The sequence below is a fragment of the Macrobrachium rosenbergii genome, chromosome 12 (assembly GCF_040412425.1).
Source record: "Macrobrachium rosenbergii isolate ZJJX-2024 chromosome 12, ASM4041242v1, whole genome shotgun sequence".
NCBI lineage: Eukaryota > Metazoa > Arthropoda > Malacostraca > Decapoda > Palaemonidae > Macrobrachium > Macrobrachium rosenbergii.
The window spans coordinates 17,090,574-17,117,058 of record NC_089752.1 but is presented as its reverse complement, the minus strand read 5'-3'; the positions used below and the strand labels follow the sequence as shown (position 1 = coordinate 17,117,058).

Sequence of the window (26,485 nt, the reverse complement as noted above, 5' to 3'; positions counted from 1 at the left end):
AATATATATAGGTATTTTTCATGTTAGCACCAATGATACCCTTCAGAAGACGTTTAGAAATGGCGTTGTTAATGCCTAATTCTTCGTTTTTTTTTCAGCCATTATTATTATTATTATTATTATTGTTATTATTATTATTATTATTATTATTATTATTATTAAGACTGCGAACATTCGAATGGAGCAAGCGAAAAGTCATCATTTTGTCATTACTTGCAAAGCAAACTTCTACAGAAACGAATGAACAAGTCTGGAGAGAGAGAGAGAGAGAGAGAGAGAGAGAGAGAGAGAGAGAGAGAGAGGAGGCGGTTAAAACATAGAAAAGGGAATAACAGACAAATTCCAAATAAAGGGAGGTGAATCCACAACTCTTCTGGGAAGACCATTACTCAGCCTAAAATTAGAGGGAACCAAAGACCTCTGGTATATGATTATTGCAGCGATTTCGAGGGATTCGTCGTCTTAATAACTAAGGTAAATATCATGAGGTCATGACATTGGAAGAACCATAAAATGAATAAAACCGAAGTTTGATTTCCAAAATTAAAGAAACTCGTTCATCTTTCAACCGATCATCGTTCTCAAGAAAGAAGAGACTTCGTCTCTCTTTCCGCCTAGTTAATTCTCCCTCTGGTTCCTTTGGCGCGGTTATCCGTCCTAGGAAATCAGAGATAAGAAAAACAGAAATTACCATTTCCCTTCTTCTACAGGCAAAAGAGACAGCTCTTTCCATAGGAGGTAAACAACCCATATGGGAGAGATCAAAGCTCCCACATCCAGAATGAAAAGGGGGGAGTGGGAAACTAAGGGTTGTGAACATACGCTGAATGAAAGAAGTCTAAAGGGCGTGTTTATGGTTTGCTTCCCCTTCAGTCGTCTTTTTCGGAAGGCGAGTAATAAAGGTGTAAAGATTTTGTATGAAAAAAAAACAAGTATATGTATATGTATATATTCTTGTATCAATTCTCTCTAGCAGAATTTCCAACTGCATGTTTTTGGATATAATACTAGGATTGGGTGTTTCTCTGTAGACAGAAAAGAAATGTAAAGAAATAGTGCCCTGAGAAATAAGCGTTCAGATTACAAATAACAGTATACATATATATATATATATATATATATATATATATATATATATATATATATATATATATATATATATATATATATATATATACTATATATCTTGTATGTATGTATGTATGTATAAGTGAATGTTTGTATATTTGTTTGTCACTATAAATCCGAACTGCTTAACAGACCCAGACAAAATTTTGCACAGGCCTTTCTGTCACCCCAGAAAGGTTTATAACAAAAATCAAACTCATACCCCGTGACAACATACAAGCACAGACAAAACAAATTAAATTTTCGTTTTTAATACACCTTTTCTTCAGTAACGTTATGGGAGTCACCAGTGGTATGGGTGGAAACTCAACTTTTCTATTGGTGACGTCATTAAACTCCTCCTGCAAACCCTCAGACGTATGGTAGCCTGATAAATGCTAATTTCCTCATTATTTCGTTAGTTTCTTCTTCGTTTTTACCTTTGGATTTTGCTATAGCGACTGCTTCGTGACGTTACAGTGACGTGTTTCGTTATAAGCCGGTTTTAAATGAGGTCTGGAATAATCGAAATATCACCTTGGACAGTGGTTGGCAGTTGGAATTAATTATCCAGCGGGTGGCAAAACACGTCACTGCATACGGAAGATGAGTTTCTTTTCACGTTGTTTTTGGTACTGATCACGAGGAAGATAACGATGGAAAATTCTTGCAATTTACGTGTATGGAGAGTATATGTATACAGTGCAAATAGGGATTAAATTAAGAAACGGCAAATGCCTTTTACCTTTTGCTGATGTAATCATACACAAGGGAATAATGTTCCCGTCATTGAGGAAAATAAAATTATTGTTTTATGGCTATATATTAGAATGATATATATTTATTTCTCTCCCTATATCAACACGTATTTATTCAGAACAATAAATAACCAATTTACCTAACATTCCTTCAAGAAGAGAAAGATTTTGTTTGATTCATGATTACATTATTACCAAAGGTACAGATTGACCAAGTTTATAGATGCTGTACGGACATGCTTAGCCGTCATTTTTCTAATGATCCGCAACTTTATATTTAATTCTACATTAAGGAATTTGATATTGTAAAGATAATGAGTTGTAATTTATTATGTTAAAAACGTCCCTGAAACCAATATAAGAATACATATCACCAGTTGAAGTTAGCTGTATAGGAAAGTTTTTGCCACTTTTTCCTCTTAATATGATGAATGGGTGGAAGGCTAATAGTTGCAGCAATTCACTTGATAATAGGAAAAAGTGAAAGGCATAGCAGAGTATAGACCAATGATTTCATATTAAAAAGATGCCTATTCTCATACAATATTAATGGACGTCTTTAAATTAGAACTAAGGGGTTGGTTCAGCTTTTTACAATTGGACAAGTAAAGTTTTCTTTCATTATAGTAACACGTATCATAAGAGACATCATTGGCCTATGCCTATACCAGATTGTCTGTATCACATGGAAATATTGTTTTAAATTTTTATTGTATGAATTTGGACTAATAACGGCTTGCAAATAGCATTCAAGGTCAAACAGTGAAATGAATAACGTCTATACATAGTTTATTCATATTCTGATCAGAGAGTCTGAGATACTTCCCAGATGAAATACAGCGGCAAAATGTCACAAAATTGATGCTAGCCTGTCCCATGTGCAATTACCTGTCACTCGGTCAGAAATGGTTTATGTAATAATACCATCAGTTCATCTTATCCAGTAAGTGGACTGTCTCTGCCCACAAACTGTTGTATACACGTAAGTTTTAACGGCAGTTTCGATGAACTGACAGAAGAAATGACAGGTAAACTTGATCATGAATACACGGCCTAAAGTTGTTGAATTCTATGATAGTGAATGGGTGTGTTGGGAGAGTGAAGAAAGTGAGAGGAGAGGAAGGGAGGGGAGAGGAGAGGGGTGTTAGGGAGGAGGAGAGAGAGAGAATAGTTTATTGAATGTCATTCAGAGTTTTTCCAGGTAGCGCCTGGTTGGTCAACTAGTATACTGTATATACAAAAGTGAATGTTTGCATGTTTGTTGAGATGTAGAAATCCGAACTGCTTTACAGACCAAGACAGAATTTGGCACGTGGCCCCTTTGTCACCCAGGAGTTTTATAACTCAAAATCAAACCCCTACGCCATGACAGACATACAGACACAGATAAAACAAATGAAATTTTTTCGTTTTTACCAGTGCTGTCCACCTTTTCTTGGGTAACCAATGGAAGTCACCAGTAGCTTGGGCGAGAAAACCACAACCTTTTTGCTGGTGACTTCATTATTCAGTTTAGAACATCCAAAAATTAAACAAGATGTGTTTGACTGTATTAGAATTACTTTTATTCAGTCATAAAACAAGCTAAAATCAACATTGAGCACCTATATTGATAAACGAAGTGAGTGTAGATGGGATGGAGGTTTCGAGAACGACACACAATGGTTTTGAGTTTTGAGTTTTCTGTTAATGTGGTCGCCTCTGGTGGGGGTGGGGTTTATGGGGATCTGGATGGTAGGGAAGACCGGCGTCAACATGATGAGGAACAGTTCTGGAAATTATCTATTATACGTAATGCAACCACGAAGATTTGAGAAATTTGGGAAGAATGAAGCGGTAGTAACAAATAAAGTAAACATAAATTGAGTAGAATAAAATTAAAGGAATGGGAAAAAAAATCAATGTTTTGTTATGAAGTTTTCTAATACGTTATATCGAACGGTTTTTAACGGGTGCAGTCGCCTTTCGAATCGTGGGCTAATCGCTCACGATCCCTGAAACCTACCTAGACTGACTTCAGAGAATTTAGGGGCAAACGAAGCCCTCAAAGTCATTCTTTACGTGTTTGTCGAACATAATGCGGCGAATTCTCACAAACACTTAATGATCACACACCAACAAAATAAATCCATTTCGGTTTCAGTTACCTAGGCCTACCGATCACACTTCCATTTCGTCCTCTAGTTTCTGAAGGTCCGTACGATAACGAGTTAGCAGTAAGGTCTGCAAAAATTATAGCCACTACGAATTCGTGCATTTTGAAGACAGATACCTGCACGTCTCTCCGATTTGCCGTGCAGTGCATTTCCCGTAATCGATAAAAGGTCCGTCTATTGTTGCAGGGAGACAGACCTTCTCCCCCCACACACACAAACACACACACGTGAGCACGTATCTGGGGTATAAGACTTTTTATTTATTGTCTTTGTTCAGTGGAGATACTGTTTATTTCTAATAGAGAAACCAAATTCCCCTCCCCTTCCCTGTTCCTATATCTCCACCTCACCTCCCCTCTCATTTTCCCCTCTCCTTCCTTCCCCTTCCCCTCTCCCCTTCTCCCTCCCATCCTCCTTTCCCCTCCCATCCCCCTTCCCTCGTCCCTCCCCTACCTACACTGTCCTTCAGAGTTTCCCGGGGCAGGCGGCACCAGATATACAGCTAGTGTATATATATATATATATATATATATATATATATATATATATATATATATATATATATATATATATATATATATATATATATATATATAAATGTATAACTGAATCACGAAAATATGGAACATGATGAATATATAAATAAAGATAAAATCCATGAAGGAAACGGAAACACTGGAGTGCTGCGAGGCCATTCGACACTAGTCCTTTACTTGCAGACTGAAGGAATATAAAAAGTATGTTTACAAAGAGCTCATATAAATGACAGAAGGGGATTATAAAAGGAAACATATACCTGGAATCCAACACAATTGAAGAATTAATACCACTGCCAAAACAAGTTAAATACTTACAGAGGTTTCTACAATGGATTAAGATCAACCGTTCAGGAGCAGGGACAGGACAATTAAAAGATTATACAGGTTCGTGACTGACCACCTAAAAATTTTTAGTACAACACATATATATATATATATATATATATATATATATATATATATATATATATATATATATATATATATATATATAATATATATATATATATATATATATATATATATATATATATATAAGTAACGCCCTTTGTTTAAGTGGAACTGAAATTAAAGCCTTTTGATTATCCTTTATTTTTCGAACTTGAATGTATTTACACAGTTTAATAGATTAATATGATATATTAACAAAATTAATATAATGCTTATTCGGTTTAATAATGTTCAATACAAATACTAATTGCTAACTGCAGAAAGACGCCTACTGGATTCTTGAGAGAACGCAGCAACGATTCTTGTAGTTCATTGGACTTTTCTAAGCTTGCAACAACTGGCCTACCCGCTCTTTGAGCATCACTTACACTTCCTGTAGTTCAAATTTTTCTAATCAAGCTTAGATATTTGGGCTTTGCACCCTTGGGATGTTAAATTCAGCTGATAACAATATTGCGGTTTCAGCACTATTTTATTGTTTTGATAGTACAATTGAATTGCTTTTACTCTGTGTTCCTTTGTTAATCTCAGGTTGTATAAAATATCTGAAAAATGAAGATTTAGTAAATTAATTCAAGAAAATAATAAAGAAAATATACATTATAAGATATATAAAATTAAAAGGGCGTTACTTATGTTGCACTTATATATATATATATATATATATATATATATATATATACATATATATATACATATATATATATATATATATATATATATATATATATATATATATATGTGTGTGTGTGTTTCTCAACAAATATTAATAAACGAAAGGAAAGTTGAAATGTTCTTTTATCCAAATTAAAGATATTATACTCAAGACGAGGAAAACCATACTTTAGACGGCAGAGGCGTCTGCCAACCCATTTGAATAATTCGCCGAATGTAATCATCGGAGAGGAGACTTGGTGCCGTTTTCTGCAGCGGAAGGCGCCGTGCCACAATCAGCTGCAGGAGACCGAGTGCCATGTGTGAATACTCATTGGCCGTGATAATTAATTACGTTCTCATCTTGGATTCGAGAAAATTAAAACGGATTCCAGATGGGGGAAAAGGAACGGAGCAGATTTCATTAGGACTAGACGGGGATTTTAATGGCTCTCTCTCTCTCTCTCTCTCTCTCTCTCTCTCTCTCTCTCTCTCTCTCTCTCTCTCTCTGCACAACTGCAACCAGACAAATTACTGTAAAAATAAAAGTGCTAACATAATTTCAACACTCATTATTCATATCAGTGCGGCTGTTGACATATCACCGTTTAGCAAAACAGCTGAATCCAATTATACCCGATCGCGTAAACTATTTGTCACCTGACAAATGTGGACAAAAGCCATAAATTGTGTATTGATGGATAAACTTTTTATAGCTTCATTAACGAAATGAAGTCGCCCTGGAATGAATTGTTGTATGTGGTTTTCATTTGCTTGGAGTTTTTAATATATACTGTAGATTAAGCATATCGATTTCTCTAAGGTTAGGGCTCTGTTACTGAAGTCACAAGTGCTCTAAACTCCCTCTGGCCATTTTCCGAATTCTGATTAACTTATGAGCCATTTTCGGTTATTTATGAGCAATTTTCCGACTCGTTTCATCATTTTATAGGCAATTTTGGCACTCGTTTAAACAACCTATAAGTCATTTTCAGACTCGTTTAACTAACCTATAAGCAATTTTCTGAATCGTTTTCGTTAACTTATAAACAATTTTCAGACTTGTTTAAATAACCTATGCTAAATTTTCAGAATCGTTTCATTAAGTTATAAGCAATTTTCAGACTCGCTTAAATCATTATAAACAATTTTTTCAGAATCGTTCATCAACATAGGCAGATTTCAGACTTAAATAACCTACAAGCAATTTTCGAATCGATTTCACTAACTTATAAGCAATTTTCAGACTCGTTTAACTAACTTATAAGCAATTTTTCCGATCGTTTCATTAACTTGTTAGTAATTTTCAGACTCGTTTAAATAACGTATAAGCAATTTTTGAAATGGTTTCATTACTTACAAGCAACTTTCAGACTCATTTAAATCACCTATAATGATTTTTCCGACCTCGTTTCATATACTTATAACAATTTTCAGACTCGTTTAAATAACCTAAGCAATTTTCAGAATCATTTCATTAACTTATAAGCAATTTTCAGACTGGTTTAACTAACCTATAAGCAATTTTCCAAATGGTTTCATTAACTCACAAACAATTTTCAGACTCGTTTAAATCAATGTGTAAGCAATATCCGACTCGTTTCATCTACTTACGAGCAATTTTCTGACTCTTCAATAACCTATGAGCAATTTTTTCAGACTCGTTAACTAATCTATAAACAATTTTTCCGAATTGTTTCATTAACTTATAATCAATTTGCAGACTCGTTTAAGAACCTATAAACAATTTTCCGAATCGTTTCACCTACTTATAGGCAATTTTCAGACTCGTTTAACTAACCTATAAGCAATTTTCCAGAATCGTTTCATTAAGTTACAAGCAATTTTCAGACTCGTTTAACTAACCTATAAGGAATTTTCAGAATCGTTTCAGCTACGTATAAGCAATTTGCAGACTCGTTTAACTAACCTATAAGCAATTTTCCGAATGGTTTCATTAACTTATAAGCAATTTTCAAGCTCGTTTAAATAACCAACAATCAATTTCCGAATCGTTTTGATCTAATTTTTAAGCAATTAAATAACTTATGAGGAATTTTTCCAGAATTGTTCATTAACTTGTAAGAAATTTTCAGACTCGCTTAATAACCTATAAGCAATTTTCCGGAATAATTTTTATTTAACTTATAAGCAATTTCAGACTCCATTTAAATAACCTATAAAGAATTTTCCGAATCGTTTCATCTACTTACCGCAGTTTTCAGACTCGTTTAAATAACCTATATATGAGTTTGCGAATCGTTTGATCTAATTATTATAAGCAATTTTCAGACTCGTTTAATTACCTATAAGCAATTTTAATCGTTTCATTAACTTTATAAGAAATTTTCAGAATCGTGTATTTGACTTTATAAGCAATTTTCCGACTCGTTTAATTAATCCTGTAAGCAATTTCAGACTCATTTAATTAACGTATCAGTAATTTTCCGACTCGTTTAACTAACTTATAAGCAATTTTCCCTCGTTTCATTAACGTATGAACAATTTTATGACTATTTGATTAACTAATAAATAATTTTTCCTAATGTCATTAACTTTTAAACAAATTTTTCCGACTCGTTTCATGAACTTATAAAACAATTTCCGACTCTTTTAATTAACTTACAAGCAATTTTCTTACTCATTTTACTTATAAGCAATCATCTGACTCATCTGATGAACTAAAAAGCAATTTCCAGATCCTTTAATTAACTTAAACAATTATCCGACTCGTTTACTAAACTTATAAGCAGTTATCCGGACTTGTTTCATTAAATTATAAACAATTTTACCTATCGTTTATTTAACCTATAAGGAATTTTCAACTGGTTGATAAACATATATGCAATTTTCCGACTTATGTAATAACTTATAAGCAATTTTTCGACTCATTTGATTAACTTTTAAGCAATTTTTCGGATCTTCGAATTAACTGTTTATAAGATATTTTCCGAGTCGTTCCACTAACTTGTAGCAACTTTCCGACTCGTTTCATTAAGCTTAAAAGCTATTTTCCGACTTGTTCCGCTAACTTAGAAGCAATTTTCCGACTCATTTAATTAACTTGTAAGCAATTTGCCGACTCCCTGATTAAATTATAAGCAATTTTCCGACTCCATTGATTAACGCAAGGCCATTTGTTTTCCGACTCCCTTGATTAACTTATAAAATTTTCCAGCTCGTTTCATTAACTTATAGGAAGCAATTTCCGACTCGTTTAATTGACTTATATGAAGCAATTTTCCGACTCGTTTCATTTGCCCATAAGTAATTTTCCGACTCATTGCGTTAACTTTTACTTTTCGGCTCACTTCATTAACACAAGCAATTTTCCGACTCTTTTAATTAACTTTAAGCAATTTTTCTACTCGTTTAATTAACTTAAAAGCAATTTTTCCGACTCGTTTAATTAACTTCTAAGCAAACGTCACTTGTCGACACGGAGCGAACGATCCATTGGAATTCGAATAACTAATTACTTCCTTTATTTATTATGTTGTTAAATCGTCTCATGGTGTTGTAATTGATCCTAATAATTTGCACACTAATTTCCAAGTACTCAATTCAGTTTCAGTCCGATAAACAAAGGAAAGCATATGTTGTATACATTCCTGCAACTAGTAAACGTCAGATGGTTCAACGCATAACCCTTTATTTTTCCTTCCTTCAAAATAAAAATCTGATTCTCTTTTTTCCTCACCAAGCATAAACCGATTCTGCGACACTGGTATAACTCTTTCTTCTTCTTTCCTTACTCGCATTTCTTTTTCATTCTTAAAGAATAAAATAAAAGAGGTGAAAACATACAATAAATTTCACTCTGTAAGGAGGTTTTCAGTTGTCAACCATGATTCTTAAATTTTGCTTGCCGTATTCCAATTCCAGTCTTTTGAACTCGTTAATTGTCTGTATTTGAGGGAAAGGGAATGGTATTTATAGGATTTGTTAATAATGAGGACTATAGTATATTATTATTATTATTATTATTATTATTATTATTATTATTATTATTATTATTATTATTATTATTGTTATTATTGTAGCTGCTGTTGTATGCATGCTGTTACAGGGATTGCAGTTATAATAATGTTGATATTAATGACATTATTAATGACAGTAGTATTATTGTCATTTATTGTACGTTGATACTGCAGATCCTTTGAGAAAGAGAGAGAGAGAGAGAGAGAGAGGAGAGAGAGAGAGAGAAGAAGACAAAGTCTCATCCTTAAGTACTCTACTCAATCTCCAGTTCTTTCTGCATACTGACTCTTCTCGTCCTCAGCCACATTCCGTCGTAAAATTTCCTCTTGAATTTACGGTAAATTTTTTGTCGATAAGCCCATTCCCCGCACGACCCGCGTAATCATTTTGCCACGGCCTAACCCTAACGAAACTGTTTGACCCCTAACTTTGTTATGAACTTTGGGCTGCAGGCCCGGAGGTTAATGCGGTTTACCAGATCATCTCGAGGTTGCCAAGGGCTTATCCAATTTCTGGGCAAGTTTCAATATTCGTTTCTTCCTAGAGCGCCTACGCACGATCTACGCCGTCATGTTGGTTACTTTAATCTCCCTTCGATGCTCTTGAAAATCGAGTGAGCATGTTAACTTCCAGACCAAGGATACACACTTTAGTCAGTCAGTTCGTGCAATATCCCAAGGCATGCATAGTGCCTCAAGAATATATACCTTGTACAAAAAATATACATATGCATGAGCAAAACACACACTCACTCACATTGTCTGTTCATAAATTTGAGTTTGGAACATGTAAATATGTATAATGTTTATGAACATTCCAAACAATTGCTTGTGTACAGTACCATAAAAGTAAACAAAGGACTATATTAACAAAATGCATAACCTGAAATCAATTTTATTTTACATTCTTGTGTAATTTCATTAGCTAAATATTCACGAGTATTTACTATCTTATAAACGGCTAGTTTGCTCTGGTTTTATCGACAAATTTATTTTCATATATTCGTTTACATTTATAGTTAAATATTCATGAATATTTATTATCTTCTAAAACCCAGTTTTGTTACTGTTTTATTAACAATTTGTGTTTTACATTCTTGTAAAATTTTAGCTAAATATCCATGAATATTAATCACCTGAAAGCGCCAGTTTTCTATTGTTTTTGTTAACAAAACAACTTTTTATGCATTCTTGTAAAATTGTAGTTAAATATTCATGAAAATTAATTATCTTTTAAAATGCAAGTTTTGCTATTGTTTTATTACTCTCAGTTCATGTTAACTATGTGGTCAGACGTCCAATATATAAAGGAATTCAGCGTTTTTTTTTTTATTTTAAGATGTTATAGACGACTGGTTGCATTACCCAAGCTAAAAACTTAGTGGACTGGCTTTGTCAGCTCTTCTTTGTTAAAGTCGATTACGTAGTAATGATATCCAGCAGGGAAACGTAACGCTTGCAGCTCTCTCTCTCTCTCTCTCTCTCTCTCTCTCTCTCTCTCTCTCTCTCTCTCTCTCTCTCTCTTCGAGAGTTTCATTATCTGATTATATTAGTTTTTATCTAAGATATTAGCTCAATATTCATTTTTATGATAGTCTCTCTCTCTCTCTCTCTCTCTCTTTCTCTCTCTCTCTCTCTCTCTCTCTCTCTCCTGAGAGTTTCATTTCTGTTTATATATTAAGTTTTTTATCTATGATATTAGGCTGAATATTGTTTTATTTTTATGGTCTCTCTCTCTCTCTCTCTCTCTCTCTCTCTCTCTCTCTCTCTCTCTCTTTCATTTCCTGATTATATTAAGTTTTTTATCTGGGATAATAGGCTGAATATTCATTTTTAACTCTCTCTCTCTCTCTCTCTCTCTCTCTCTCTCTCTCTCTCTCTCTCTCTCCTGAGAGTTTTCATTTCTGATTATATTAAGTTTTTTATCTAGGATATTAGGTCATAATTTTTATGGTAACTCTCTCTCTCTCTCTCTCTCTCTCTCTCCTCTCTCTCTCTCTCTCTCTCTCTCTCTCTCTCTCTCTCTCTCTCTCTCCTGAGAGTTTTCATTTCCCTAATTATATTAAGTTTTTATCTAGGATATTAGCTGAATATTCATTTTATAGTAAACTCTCTCTCTCTCTCTCTCTCTCTCTCTCTCTCTCTCTCTCTCTCTCTCTCTCTCTCTCTCTCCTGAGAGTTTCATTTCTGATTATATTAAGTTTTTATCTAGGATATTAGGCTGAATATTCATTTTTATGGTAATTCTCTCTCTCTCTCTCTCTCTCTCTCTCTCTCTCTCTCTCTCTCTCTCTCTCTCTCTCTCTCTCTCTCCCCTGAGAGTTTCATTAGGCTACCTGATTACAGTAACCATTTATTTAGGATAATTAGGCTGAATGTTAATTTTCATGGTAGTCTGTTTCTTCTTATGTATCTGTGTATTCAGCTGTGATAAAACTATCTTTTTTTACCAGTTTGAATAAGTAATTGACTAAGTAAATATCTATGAAAGATTTTCGGGAATTTAGAGGTAGAACGCTATTTAAACTTTCGTCTTTGTTCTGAATATTTGTTTTACTTTTTCCAGTTTTCTTATCGTAATGCCGACATTTTTTTTTTTTTTTTTTTTTTTGCCTTTTTGCTAATCCTTGTGTCTTTTGTTTCATGATTTATACCACAGTGAAATATATTATTAATTAATATCTTGTCTGAAGGGGAACTGATATCATCATTCCAGTACGGCCCTAGAAGATTGTATGTTGCATATAAAAACATCTAGTTTTATGAGTATTTATATATATATATATATATATATATATATATTTTCATTGTTTCTTTTCTTGCATAAGTACAATATATGTAGTATTTAGATGCTAAATATCCGAACTCAAGATAACTTGGTTTATTCACGTACCATTGGATGTTCTAGTTGTTTCCTTCAATGAATAAAATACATAAAAAATTAAACTTTTTGTTCTAACGAAATAAAATTTACTGTAATAGATAAGGGTTTAACCTGATTTAAGTAAATCAACGAATCCCACAGTGTGCTACAACTGAACTTGAGAGACGAAAGACTAAATTCAGATCCCTAAGAAGCCTTCTCCGAAGATATTTGTAGTCGCGATCTGAGGCGAGAGAAACAAATAGCGCCTCTACGCGATATTTATGGATGTATTATCGCGTGGCGGAAGAATATACAACGCGTTTAATATCCCCCATCGATCAAACTCGATAGCGCACGAGACGTTGGGAAGAATTATCGTGGGAAACTTGACCGCTGGAGAGAGGGAGGAGAGGAAATATCCGAGGATGTGTTAAGTAATCTTGCAAGGTTGTAGTCTCAGATAGTTATATAGATTAATTGATGGATAGATAGTTATGTATATAGATAGGTGGATAGACGGATAGAGAGATAGATAGATGTCTAAAGGAAATGAATCTGAGGTATGAAATGAATTTTAACGAAGAATAGGCCAAGCGTAAGTGTATACTAAAGAGACTTAGATAGATAGATTGGTGGATAGATAGATAGATAGATGTGAAGGTGGTATTTCTGTAATACATTATAAAGACGAGAAGAATATGTTGAGAGTAAATGTACAGAAGAAACATAGATAAATAAATAGAATTGGTGAATAGATAGATATAGAGATGGATAGTCGATAGATAGGTGGATGTGAAGGTGATAGTTATTTAAATTAAAAATGAGAAGAATAGGTTAAGAGTAAATGTACAGAAGAGACATAGATAAATTAGCAGATAGATGGATATAGAGAGAGAGAGATAAAGAGATCAATAGATGTGAAGATCAGAATTCTGTAATGTAAAGAAACGAATAGGTTAAGAGTAAATGTAAAGAAGAAACGTTGATAGATAAATTGGTAGACTGACAGATATATGTATGGGTAGATATATAGATAGATAAATAGAGAGATAGGTAGATGTGAAGGTAATAATTCTGTAATATAAAGAAGAGAAGAATAGGTTAAGAGCATTTGTACAGAACATATATAAGCCCATAGATAGATAGACAGATGCACAAATAAGTGACAGAAAGAATTCTAGTACAAAAGAAAGATATACTGAAGCAGAATTGTTTCCCAGATCGCCCCCATTTTCCAACCTATCACATGTGATTTTGTTCATCTCTGGGTATTTCAGTCTTTGAGCTCTACGACACGTAGCCAAGCGCACTGTTAGCCAAGCCAGGCCAAACCAAACACTTTGCTGCCAATTTAACCCAAGTCTCTGCTATCCAAGCCAAGCCAAGCCAAGCACTTTGGTAGTCTTCTAGGCAAGCCAAGCCCTTTTTCTGAGCTTATCGTATCATAAATGACTTTTCTCTACCCAATGCTCTTTGCAGGCGTTTGCGAATTATTTGATTTAATTAATAAAACAGTATGAAGCATTTATTGCTTTTCCTTTTTCCCTCTGAGCAAATCGTCCTATACGCAAAATGCGGAGGTTAAGCAATCAGTGATCAAGCACATTACGGATGACATGAAACACAGGTTGGAAATTGGAGGAAGAACTGAGTATTTTTGTTCTGTTTCTCCCTTATTTTGGTGTTTGTATTAAATCGATTACCCCTTACTTTTGCCATTTTCTTTCAAGCAACAGTTTACGATTTAATGTAATTTTTTGTATTTAGATCTCTGTTTTTAATAGCATAAAATGTTTTTTAGATATTAAGTTCATTTTTTCTTGAGCCTTTCAAATTTTTTGTTATAAAAAGTTTATTTTTCTTAGATTTTTAATAAGTAAGTTTGACCTGAAAGACTGCCCTTCCGTGTAAGTAAAATGCTAAATTGGAATCGGGGCGTAGGGGTCAGGAACGGAATCTAGTGTGCTTGATAAAGATATGTCCCATAAAAGATAAAATAAATATGCTACAGAATTTATGTCGTAAAAATGGCATTATCATTCAATGTATTTATGAACTACACTAAATTTTTCCCCAATTCTTTTGTTATGACTTTTAAACTACTGTGTTTTCATGGTAATTAACTTACACCTTGCTAGCTTAATGTGATCGGTTTTGCAGACGCGTTAAAATTAAACAAACAAACAAATAGAAGACCTAAAATATCATGACAGAAAATAATTTTCAGTGAACACGCTTATTTTTTCAAAAAATATTTGCGTTAATCAAAAGATGTAGGAGTTTATGATCTAACTTCTGTCATTCGTCTGTAAAATTCGAAGCTCATTAGTTTTTTTTTTATAAACTAATGATTCTTTGACTTTCAAAAGACAGGCCTCTCACCGCCTTATATTTGTTACCTGAGTACATTTTTACTAATTCTATCATTAATTCAAATTACTTCCTACACTTTTCTGCAAAGAGTATGCATGCAATATATCCACGTATGTTTGCATAGGCGTGTGTTTTCAGTATCTCTGCGTAATAGCTTCTGCATGATGGATACTGGGTTCCATTTTCTTACGGATGTGAAAATCGTATAAACATCTCGATATAAAAAATTATTTATTCTCTTTGTATTCCTTAAGCAGTTCTCGTTGTATTTAAATAATTTACTTGCACCTTTATATATTTATTTGTTAATTTGTTAATTTATTTTGTACTTTTCTGATGAGTGATCTCTTGTTTCAGTATTTCCTATTACCTTTTGTTACTTCTTTCAAATGAACACCATATACTTTGGAAGCTTGAATTTGAAGTCACTGGCCCCTGTGGGCTTGTCCCATATGAATATGGTTCATCTCTGAATAATAATAATAATAATAATATTAAAATTTTAACTTTCGTGTGATTTATTGAACTTTACTTTTTACTTTTTTCGAGTAAAGAACTTGAAGATTCAGACTAACTATAAATATATATTATTGGTAATATTGGGGGAAGTTTAATTATTAGTCATCTACGCGAATTTTAATGCGGTTCATAGTGGGGTAAGTTCATGCTGAATGCTCGAAATTAGTACCCAACGGGCCTCAACGTTTAAATGAAATGTGGGTACCAACAACCGCAGACTTTTATGGCATAATTCTTCTGCTTCATATCTGGATCATTTTGACCATAAGTGGCATTTGTTAACTTTTTCTTGGGTTATACTGGCCCTCGGTCTTAATGAAGCTTCAGTTACAATCGTATTAAAGCGCGGGAAACGACGGAAAATCCAAATAACAGCTTTTAAGGAGGTTAATCTTTTGTCGTCCTAATCGAAAAACTGTATATATCTTCCACATGGATTTATTTTGCTTCGAGTTTTGTATATCACCTGTATTTAATATATATATATATATATATATATATATATATATATATATATATATATATATATATATATATATATATATATATATATATATATATATATATATATATATATATATATACACCAGCAAAATACTAAAAATGCTTGTCACTATAACTTCAAGCAGAATTTTAAACGTTTGCGAAAGATTATGGAAGACAAGGAAAATTGTTACAAGACAATTCGTTTAAATAAATAATTCAGGAGAAAAATTCCCATAAGCTTTGCCTGAAAAGAACATTCCTAAAGCCAATAATAATAATCGTAAATTGAGTTTGTGAGAAAACTTTTAGCTTCTAGATTTCCTTGTTATCGTAGGCAGATATTCAGATTATACACTTGCAAGATACTGGGGTCTAGGTTTTTCTGTATACTTTCAAGAATTTGATAACAGATATAAAACATTAGTTGCATCTATCCCAGAATTGGCACGCTTGCTCTGTCAGTTCTAAGAAAGGTCATAATTTAATACGCGATGTATTTAACCAGAGTTCTTGAATCTATCATTGCTAAGTTTTTTTTTATAAAAAATTCAGTGTTATTTTCATTTGCCGTCATTGCAGTTCGATATTATCTCTGGTTGGTCTTATGGTTTATTCAGATAGACATATTAAGCTGTCTAAATGCACTGTTGTGAAATCGGCTTCCCTCGTCTCTTGAAAACATTGAATTATTAAAACTTCAAAAATCAAAAGTCCTTTGTTTAGTTCTTATGAGAGGCCTTGATAGTAGTTTCTTAGTTACGATCTCACCTTATCTCTGCAATAAATACAGAATTTTTAAAAGGGTCCTCTTTCCAGAAGAGCCACCTTCTCAAACTGGAAACATTCTACCGCTAAGAAATTGAGTGCTCTCTCTCTCTCTCTCTCTCTCTCTCTCTCTCTCTCTCTCTCTCTCTCTCTGAAAATACTCAAGCGAATTACTTAGCTGCATTTTCTCTAGTGACCAACTTTACTGTTTCGCAAGTGCAGTTCTGTTGACGAAATGAAATGGGGAAAAGCACTTGTCTGCTTTCACTGATGTTTAAGAGTCTTCTCTTCGTCGCCTGAAAGATCAAGAACGTAAATAGTGTTTCATGGTTTTGAAGTTATTTATTTTACCGTCTTTTTAGAAGGCCTTGGCACCGTTTGTTTAAGGAGATCTGTAGGCTACCTTCTTTTTACTTTTCCCTATTTATGTTAAACCACTGAAACTTTCAGTTTGTTTGTATCCTTGTCAGGAATGTCGTCTGATGTTCAGATTTTTGAGACGCAGAGCTTTTTATAAATATTTTTTATAGAGCAAACGTGAAGCTGAGAATTTCAAGCACTCTAATTTAGAATAAGTACAAGAAATTGTGATCAATAACAGCCTGCGAAATATGCAAAAATAAATTTATAACGCATTATGCAGGAAAATTTGTACATATGAACAAGAGGCTTATTGGCCGCCTTCTACCAGTACTATGGTATATTATGGTTTTCGAATTTTCTAATTCGGCTAATGAATACTGGAGGTGATGAGTTTTAAAGTCCGTAATTAAAACATTTTCTGTAATTAGAAAGATTATAGAAAACGGGAATTGGAGTTTGACTACTCACACATTTATTTTACTTAATGGTACCTGGTTCCTTTCCCCCCTCTTCTAATGCCCAAGCACGCTAAGAGGTAAAACTATGGTGCAGCGATAAGATCAATTCTCTAATCAAACTTTTATATATATATATATATATATATATATATATATATATATATATATATATATATATATATATATATATATATATATATATATAGTGATAATTTATTAAAAAGATTATTTTTGCCATAAACAAATCTCTACACTGGTTTATCTTTCGTCGGGCAGCGCAGTATGAGTTTAACTTTAATCTGGGAAAATATATGGAAATGCATGTCCTGTTGAGTTTCAAGCTTTTTTGGTGTGCGTGCGTGTGTGTGAAATGCCGACTCCCCCCATAAGATACGCGCAAGATAGAAGTGAATGATGTAGCGAGTATAACGTCTCAACATAACGTTGATGAGGCTTCTGTGTAAGAACATGAAAGCTCCTAGTTTTTGGAAAAGGATCATTCGCTGGTGTTTCGTCCTTTACTTGGGATTCAGAGAATGATCACAAACCTACAGTTCTCATATTTATGCTTTGAAATCGTCGACGTGACCTGAAATGGCGTATCATTAAAAGAGACTGTTATGTATAGAGAATGTAATGACACTTTTATGCAAAGCGGAAACGCTAACAGTGCTATTATCCCTTTTAATGTTACAAAAAAAATAGTCCCACTGCCATGTCCAACAGGTTTACATCAAGCGTGATGTTTATTAATTGATTTCCACTCGCTAAATTATAGCACCCCCCTATATTTAATACATTTGGCAATCTCTCTCTCTCTCTCTCTCTCTCTCTCTCTCTCTCTCTCTCTCTCTCTCTCTCTCTCTTTTTAGTAATCAAGCCAGACATATTTCCAACCGCAAGTGAAACATTATGCACAAAATTGTGTACCTGACAAATTCCTCTTGGCCCATCGAGGCGCAGTCTCGTTGGTGGATAGTGGACGTTGGGGTTGAACTCATGAATAAATTTTAATAATATTTACGGCTTTGGTATCGAGACAAATTTAGAGCAAATAATTTTTGAACCGTAGAAGGTTGTGAGGTTGAGCGTTTCGTTGCCATGTAGCTGTTACTTCAAACTTTGCAACGAAAGACGTGCAAGGAATTGTCTTCCGTTTCTTTTTGTCGAACTGAGGATGTTGTACAATTAGAACCTCAGAAGTTCAAGCGAAGATGCAATACATTACCACCCAACAATAATACTTCTAATGATTTGTTAACATGTAGGCCTATGTCTATTTATTTATTAATTTGAAATTTTATCTTTTTTAGCAACTAATCTCTTTCTGTTTTTTTCCCCGATGACCACCTCGTTCTTTGGAAGCTTGAATTTGAACTCAGTGGTTCCCGTAGGCATGTTCCATGTGATAAGAGGTTCATGTTCTGAATAATCATAATAATGATAATTTAGTTTATATGTTATTACTAGTTAAGTTTATGGATAAACTTGTGATCGTAAAAGTTGTAAGAATAAATAATTGGGACATGTTGCAGGTTCAGTAGAATAGGCCATTAAGCTGAGGAAAGTGTCTATGGACCTTTTTAGACGACTGATAAAAAATATGAACACATTTAATTTGTTGACAAATGATAAGTGAAGACAAGTAGTCTCATATGGACCATTAATCTTCTTCGATATAGGTTGTACGAAACCCGTTCTCCTAAATCCACCTCCTATTTCAGCGATACGCCTTAGTTATTTAGGGCAGGTCATTGTATCTGAATTTAGGAACAGCAACTATACCTAAAAGCAATTGTATTTCTTTCTTTGAGCGTAACTACTTATATCAAGTGGAAAATGTGTCAAATTTGACATCTTTATATTTTAGCTAGATATGACTCAAAAGGGAATGTTATTGCTATTTATGAGGTGTCAACATACAGATTTAATAGTAGGATGAAAATTAGGGTTGATTTTCAAAGAAACTTCACAGAATTCAAACTACGTCCTAATATTTACCAGGAATTCAATAGGAATTAATGGGTAAGTGCTCGGGACCTTATACCTTTTATCACAAGGCAGGTTTTTTATTATGCGAGAAGTTAGAGACATAAGTTCAGTTTATGTATTTAGAAGTCACGCCCTATTTGTCTTTTTCCTTTTTTCTGCCACGCCTTTGTTTCTCTTAAGAATATGTAGACGTAGCGAAGTAATTATTCAGTGTAGTTGATCTGTATTGTATAGTATTTTTCTTCTGGCTTCTTGGTTAGTTAGCAGGTTCTAATTCAGCTGCCCTGTTTTGGCGCAAAGATTTGCCTGGAGAGAATATTAGAGGCCTCATGTGAACCTCTGGACTTTGCCTCACCAACTGAGACGAATGTCCACTTCCTGTTGTTAGTTCTAAGAGAATAAACAAATAAATATTTGTCTCTGAAGCCACTCCTGCATACAAAAACATATTGGTGCTCTGTATATTATATGTCTATGGTGTTATTTATGAGTACATTCCATTATACACCTTTGAGAGTAATAACTTGAGATATGATCTTCTACTTTACGATCTCGTTCTTTCTTCAGCAAAATAGCCTGTCGTATCTAACCTATTATAAACGCCATTACTCTGAAGCCTTACATGTGTGTACAGTTATCTTCCGTTTGGTGAATGACATATAGAGAATTCGATTCGCTCTCTCTCTCTCTCTCTCTCTCTCTCTCTCTCTCTCTCTCTCTCTCTCTCTCTCTCTCAGTTTCTTCACTCCATCTTTTGGAGAAGCAATCTCAGTGGTAGATTATTCCCAGAGCTTGAGTGTGGAGCTAAACCCATGAATAAATTTCTGTAAGATATACAGGTTCGATTTCCAAAAACCAACTGTTATTGATTTTACGCGACCTTTAGAAAGGATTGTGCTTCCCTGTTTGCTTAGAGAAGGATAGAGAATTGGAAATGAAGAAGAAAATAGGGACGAACTGGGCCATGTCTGAGACTCCTTTGTTTGGAAACAGATTTAAAAGTTGCTGTCATTGACTAGATTTTAATTCATCGTAAGTCTGCTCTTAAGTTTCACAGGTTCTGAAGTTTCACTCTCAAGTGTGTATGTGCGTATATATATATATATATATATATATATATATATATATATATATATATATATATATATATATATATATATATATATATATATATATATGTATATATATATATATATGTATGTATGTATATGTATACATGTGGTATAATTAGCAAACTTTATTACTGTTATAATTACTACAATTGAGGAGGGGGGATACCTGCTGGAAGGTAGGTGGGCCGTTGTAAAGGCCTTGTGAGGTTAGGGTGATTAATGGAGTTCCTCCTGCATTTTACCGGTATTTTCTACTGGGCTTTTTATTTGGTCCTGGGTTTTTGAAGCAGCCATTTGAGGGCTGATGCAGGGCTGTTAATTTGTTTAACGTGTTGTTGGTGAACGGGCCCGAGCTTGGTATAAGTTGCATTTTCAACTATCTGTCTATCTACCTATCTATATACTGTGTATATATATGCATATATATACATATATATAGATGGATAGTTGAAAGTGTGACTTAAAAATATACTATATATATATTTTTTTTAAAGTGCCACAGGACAAAATGAAGCACCAGGTATGATACTTGACGAGTTTTGTTTCTGTTAAGCTACGACGTCTTCACGAACACTGATACAAAGTGTTAAGAATTCACAAGACTAGGTTGACAGTACAGACGAACATGCGGAGCCAAATTGAGGAGAAGCCCTGATCCCATTTATGACTGGGGATGAGTGCGCCATTCACAAAACCTGTTTTTCGCCTGCAGCTGAACTCAGATCTTAAATAAATAAGACAAAACCAGTCAGGATTTGTACCTTATGTTTTTTTTTCCCTGTGGTACTTTTCACCTTAATGTCGTTTTACTGTGATTCCATGTAAATACAAACACCATTATATATATATATATATATATATATATATATATATATATATATATATATATATATATATATATATATATATATATATATATATATATATATATATATATATATATATATATATATATATATATATATATATATATATATATATATATATATATATATATATATATACATACATATATATATATATATATATATATATATATATATATATATATATATATATATATATATATATATATATATATATATATATATATATATATATATATATATATATATATATATATATAACAACTAAATTAAGGCCCTATGTGTACTCATGAGTGAAAATTAAATTTTGTAAAGTATATGATTTGCTTTAGACCTAACATGTATTCTCATTATTTTTGTCGTCATGATTATTCTTTGTAGCAGTACTTTGTTGAAATAAGATTCTTCCTCTCTAGAATTCTCATATTCTTTTTTTTTCTACCCTCCACCCTCGTTTGTTTTCGCTTTCGCCATATTTTCTTCATTCTGGTATTTTCCAGTTTGCAATATCCTTCTTCTTTTCATTTTGTCGTTACTTTTTTCTCTTTGCATTCCTTTTTGCTACTTGTACATTTATATATTGCTATTCTTTTTCAGTGTGTTGCCTGATAAGTTCCATAGATCAAAGAACACATTTAGAATTTACTCACTATAGTTTTTCAAGATTTACATCGTAAGTCTTAAATTAGTTTATTTCTATACAGGTCACGAATATATTTATTATTTGTCCTAAATAATTGTCATTGGACATGGGAAAGAAACGAAGCTGATACCCAATATTTATTCTGGGAAAAATTGTGGTAAATAGCTAACTTCCTCCGTTACTTGATTCAGGTAATCCAATCAGACTGATGTGTCCATCAAACGGCATAAAAACAAATCGGGAGATGTGGATTACTGTTATGGTAGATCTGTTGGCAACTCCCCCAGAACAAAGTACCAGAGAGTAGATCTCCGCTTTTGACACCATAAAAAGAGAAAACGAATGCTCTGGTGCAAAGCCAGCCAAAACAGTTTTGGTGCATACACTTTTCTTGTGTTCTCACTTTTCAGACCTCTGCACAACAAGCCTTATCATCCAGAGTAATTATATTAAGTTTATGTGGACTGCCTTGACCACATCAGGAAAGGTTACCCCATCTTTGTGTGTATATCTTCAGAGATCTTTAAAGAAATAGTGACTTGCCCAGGCCTTATAGCAATTGTACTTTAGGAGGTCCCGTTGCAACTGTCATGTGTTTAATCTGTTTGGAGATTATTCAGTGATTTTTTGCAACCTGTAATGATGAAATGCAAGAACACAATGGCAGTCAAAAGTGCACTGTCACCAAACAAAATGGGGCACGTCTTCCTGCTGATGCAGAGGGGTGAAGACTTCATGTATCTGCTTTTATTCCAGTTATTGCAATTTTTCCTGTGTTTGAGAAAGAAAAAATAACTTATAGTACAGTATCCCCAATAACAGGTAAATGTTGGTATTCCCTAGAGTGGTAAGAACAAAGGGTTTTTAATTCATACCACTCGGGAACATTAAATCTATTGGGATTTCCAGATGGAAATCCAGAGCTCAGCAGTTTGACAACAAACATTTGATCTTGCCTCATTATTGTGCTACCTTATGATAAAAACAATACTAGCTTCAAGACCATGTTTCCCTCAAGGACCTTGCTCTTAAGACATTCATGCTTCTCACTTTCGCTTCAGTCTGCAGTTACTGAGCTACACAGACTTTTAGGTGAATCAGTATGTATTAAGGATGGCATCTAGTAGGGCTAGTCATCCATGCTACACTTCATAATCCCAAATCAGATGGCTAGCAAGTTTGGGAATGTCACAGCACCAGTCACCTTCTTGGTACTACATGTCTTTTCTGGGGAGGCAACCTTGATTATTATTTAACCAGACTAATGAATCAACTTTCTTATCTTTCATAGGCTAGTCCAGATGTTTTGTTCTTGACAAATATATATGTAATTTTATTTAACAAATTGTTACTCATTGAACATTTAACAATTGAATAAACTGAATAAGTTAGATTCTGATAAAATTTCTCTCAAGAATTCCACAGGCGATGCCTCTTGTAAACTGTGCAATCACGAAAATTTTTTTTATTGAAAGTGTTTTTCTGAATTCTGAGATTCCATCAAATATCCATAGGTCAAACAAGTGGGACGAACAGGATGATAATATACATGACATTCTTGAATAAAGAGCCCAAGTCCAGAAGAGGCAACCTAGAAACTTTCCTGTATCCCATTAGATTTGTTAACTTGCACTTGCACCTCATATAGCTTATCTCTCCACAGAAAATTTGCTTAGAACACTGACATAGTTCCTGCTGAGAGGTGACTTTTAAATCATACAGCTTAGTAATAGATCCAGTGTTCACCTTCCACAAGTTCAAATGGCCTTAAAGATATCCCCTGTAGGGGGTTAGCGTCACCAGTGCAGCTCATGCTGTGCACTGTAGGCATTACTTAAGGATCTTGGCAATGTCCCTTTGGCCCCTAGCTGCAACCCCTTTCATTCCTTGTTGTGTACCTCAGTTCATACTCTCTTTCTTCCATCTTGCTTTCCACCCTCTCATGACAATTGCTTCATGGTGCAGTTGCGAGGTATTCCTCGTTACACCTTAAAATTTTTTTCTCTTAAGTTTCAGCGCTGATTGACCTCAAAGGTCCCAGCACTTGGCCTTTGGTCTAAATTTTATACTCCATCCCATTCCATAACGATACCACACATTGTTGCAAGGGAACATTCTCGGTATGACCATAGTTGCATTTAAGCGGGAAATTAGTTGGCCCAGGAAGCTACAGGCTCCACCGCCAAAGCCAAGTTTGGCAGCTTGCCACAGAGCACTCCCGAGGTCGCATGCTTATGCATCACTTGCGTTACCTGTCACTAGGTTCCAACTGCATGCCTAGTCGACTACCAGCAATCACATTTCGGCAATTAAACTAGTTGTCTCGACTCTTACATCTCTCTCCCTACACATGCACATATCATTGACTAATAGACTAAATAAGGCCATGCCATACCAACAGAAGAAGCACCCTCTCTGGCACTAATCGCCTACTCATTGGATCTCCAGTTGAAAAGGAAGCTAACAAACAGTTACATACTTGTACATACTTCATAAATTATGATTCTGCAAATTTAAGATGCCTGCTCGTTTTACTGAATGGTTAAGCTGTATATAGTTTTTTTTTTATTAATACAAACTTGTCATGAGAACCATCCTTCCAGCTAACCATTTTGACTAGTTATGTAGCTTATATGGCCTTCCAACAAGCAGTGTGTGCAAGTAAACCTTAGGTCTTTTTTCTGGAAAATCAGTTACTTGAAATTTTATCCATGTAATGTGTCAGCCATCCATAACTAAGATAGTCAGTTTTCAGTATAATCAATATGAAATTTGTACTTTTTAAATTTCTAAAATTTTCATTCTTAAACCTCCAGCTTATCCAAAATCTGAGGGTTTTAAAAAGGATAAAAATACAAGTGCATATTTTTCTGCATTTGTTACATCTTTTACATAAAAGCATTTATAATAACACTTTTACATTAAACAAGAACATACAAAATATTTTCAAACAAAGAGAGCATAAACAAGTTGAGCACTTGTCATAAAAGCTTTTCCACTTAATGTTAGCAATAGTCTTTAAGGAAATAAACAAACCCAGAATATTACATAAATATTCAAAAAATTAAATCAGGTATGGGTTTATTTCTTGAGGGTGACAAAATACCTTCTAAATAATTCCTTTTATAATACAATATGATCTAAATATCACCAAAATTTGAATGCTTTAGTCTACAAAGAAGCAGCCTGCTGCTTGGGTATACGCTTAACAACAATGATTCAGGTACAAATGTCAAACTTACTCTACAATACTTTGGCAGAAACAACTAGTCTAGGAGTTCAACAAATAAGAACACTACATCCAGATCTGAAACTGAAATTTTCAAAGATGTTATAGGTATCTACATGATAATTTATATCACATACCTCTTTTGCATTAAGTACACTACAGTACATCTGACTTTCAAAATAATCACAACACAAATACTATACATAAACTGTCACTTACTGTGACTTTTCTGACCTAAGTGGGACCATATTAAATCATCTCAAATTATGAATGAAAATGAAGATTCAGATAAAGTTTATTTCTACCAATGGACACCTGGGCTGCATTTCCAATGTTGTGACAAAGTTTTACATAAATTTATCTTTATCTTAAACAGCTGCCCCATTAGTCATATTTGTAGAACTGCCCTGAAAGCTATACAATATTTTCTTTTGTAAAGGCAACTTAATATCTGTGATTAACTCAAAGTCCTTTTGTTACATTGACAACTTGGATGCAAAACCTATCCAAAAAGCTGACAACTACTTGCTTTTGGATGTCATGAAATTGCTAAAAATAATATAATTCTACCCTTGAACAAATAAAAGGAGACTAGTAGTAGATACATACCCAGGACAGTTAATTATTTCACAAATAAAAAATTCAAAGGGCAACACATCAGTAAGCATCATAAAATCAAGTTCAGAACCTATACATTTTATCTCAAATAAAAGGATGCACAGCATCAGTATGTAAACAGAAATTCTTCTGTCCTTGTCCGAAGCCTATCACTGACATAAAGCTTGGTTAGGTACGACAGAGAGCAACCAAGCCAATTCTAGGGTGTCATAAAAAATAGATTCCTAAATTACTGAAAATCTTGGAATCTATGATACTGTACCTAACAAAAAATTACCATAATTACAAAAAAGAAAAAAGAGAGCATCTGAAAACACATTAAAGTTTAATCCATGGATTCACAAAAACTGCATTGCTGTATACAATCCCTGCAGTAATAAGTGAAAATGCATAAAACAAAATAAATAAAATCATAAAAAGGAGAAAACTACAATAATAAATCACTGAGATCTTTACAGATTCATTTTGGGCCTCTTTCTTTTTCTATTAATATTTTATCAGATAAAAATATAGAAAAATCTTTGAGTATCTTAAAGGAAGGTTTTGGGATT

At 33.6% G+C, this 26,485-nt stretch overlaps 1 protein-coding gene across 6 annotated transcripts in view; it reads left to right on the top strand.

Moving 5' to 3' along the window:
- LOC136844412 (GRIP and coiled-coil domain-containing protein 2-like) overlaps positions 1 to 26,485 on the top strand; it is a 415,740-nt gene that overhangs the window by 171,969 nt on the left and 217,286 nt on the right. The window lies entirely within an intron of this gene.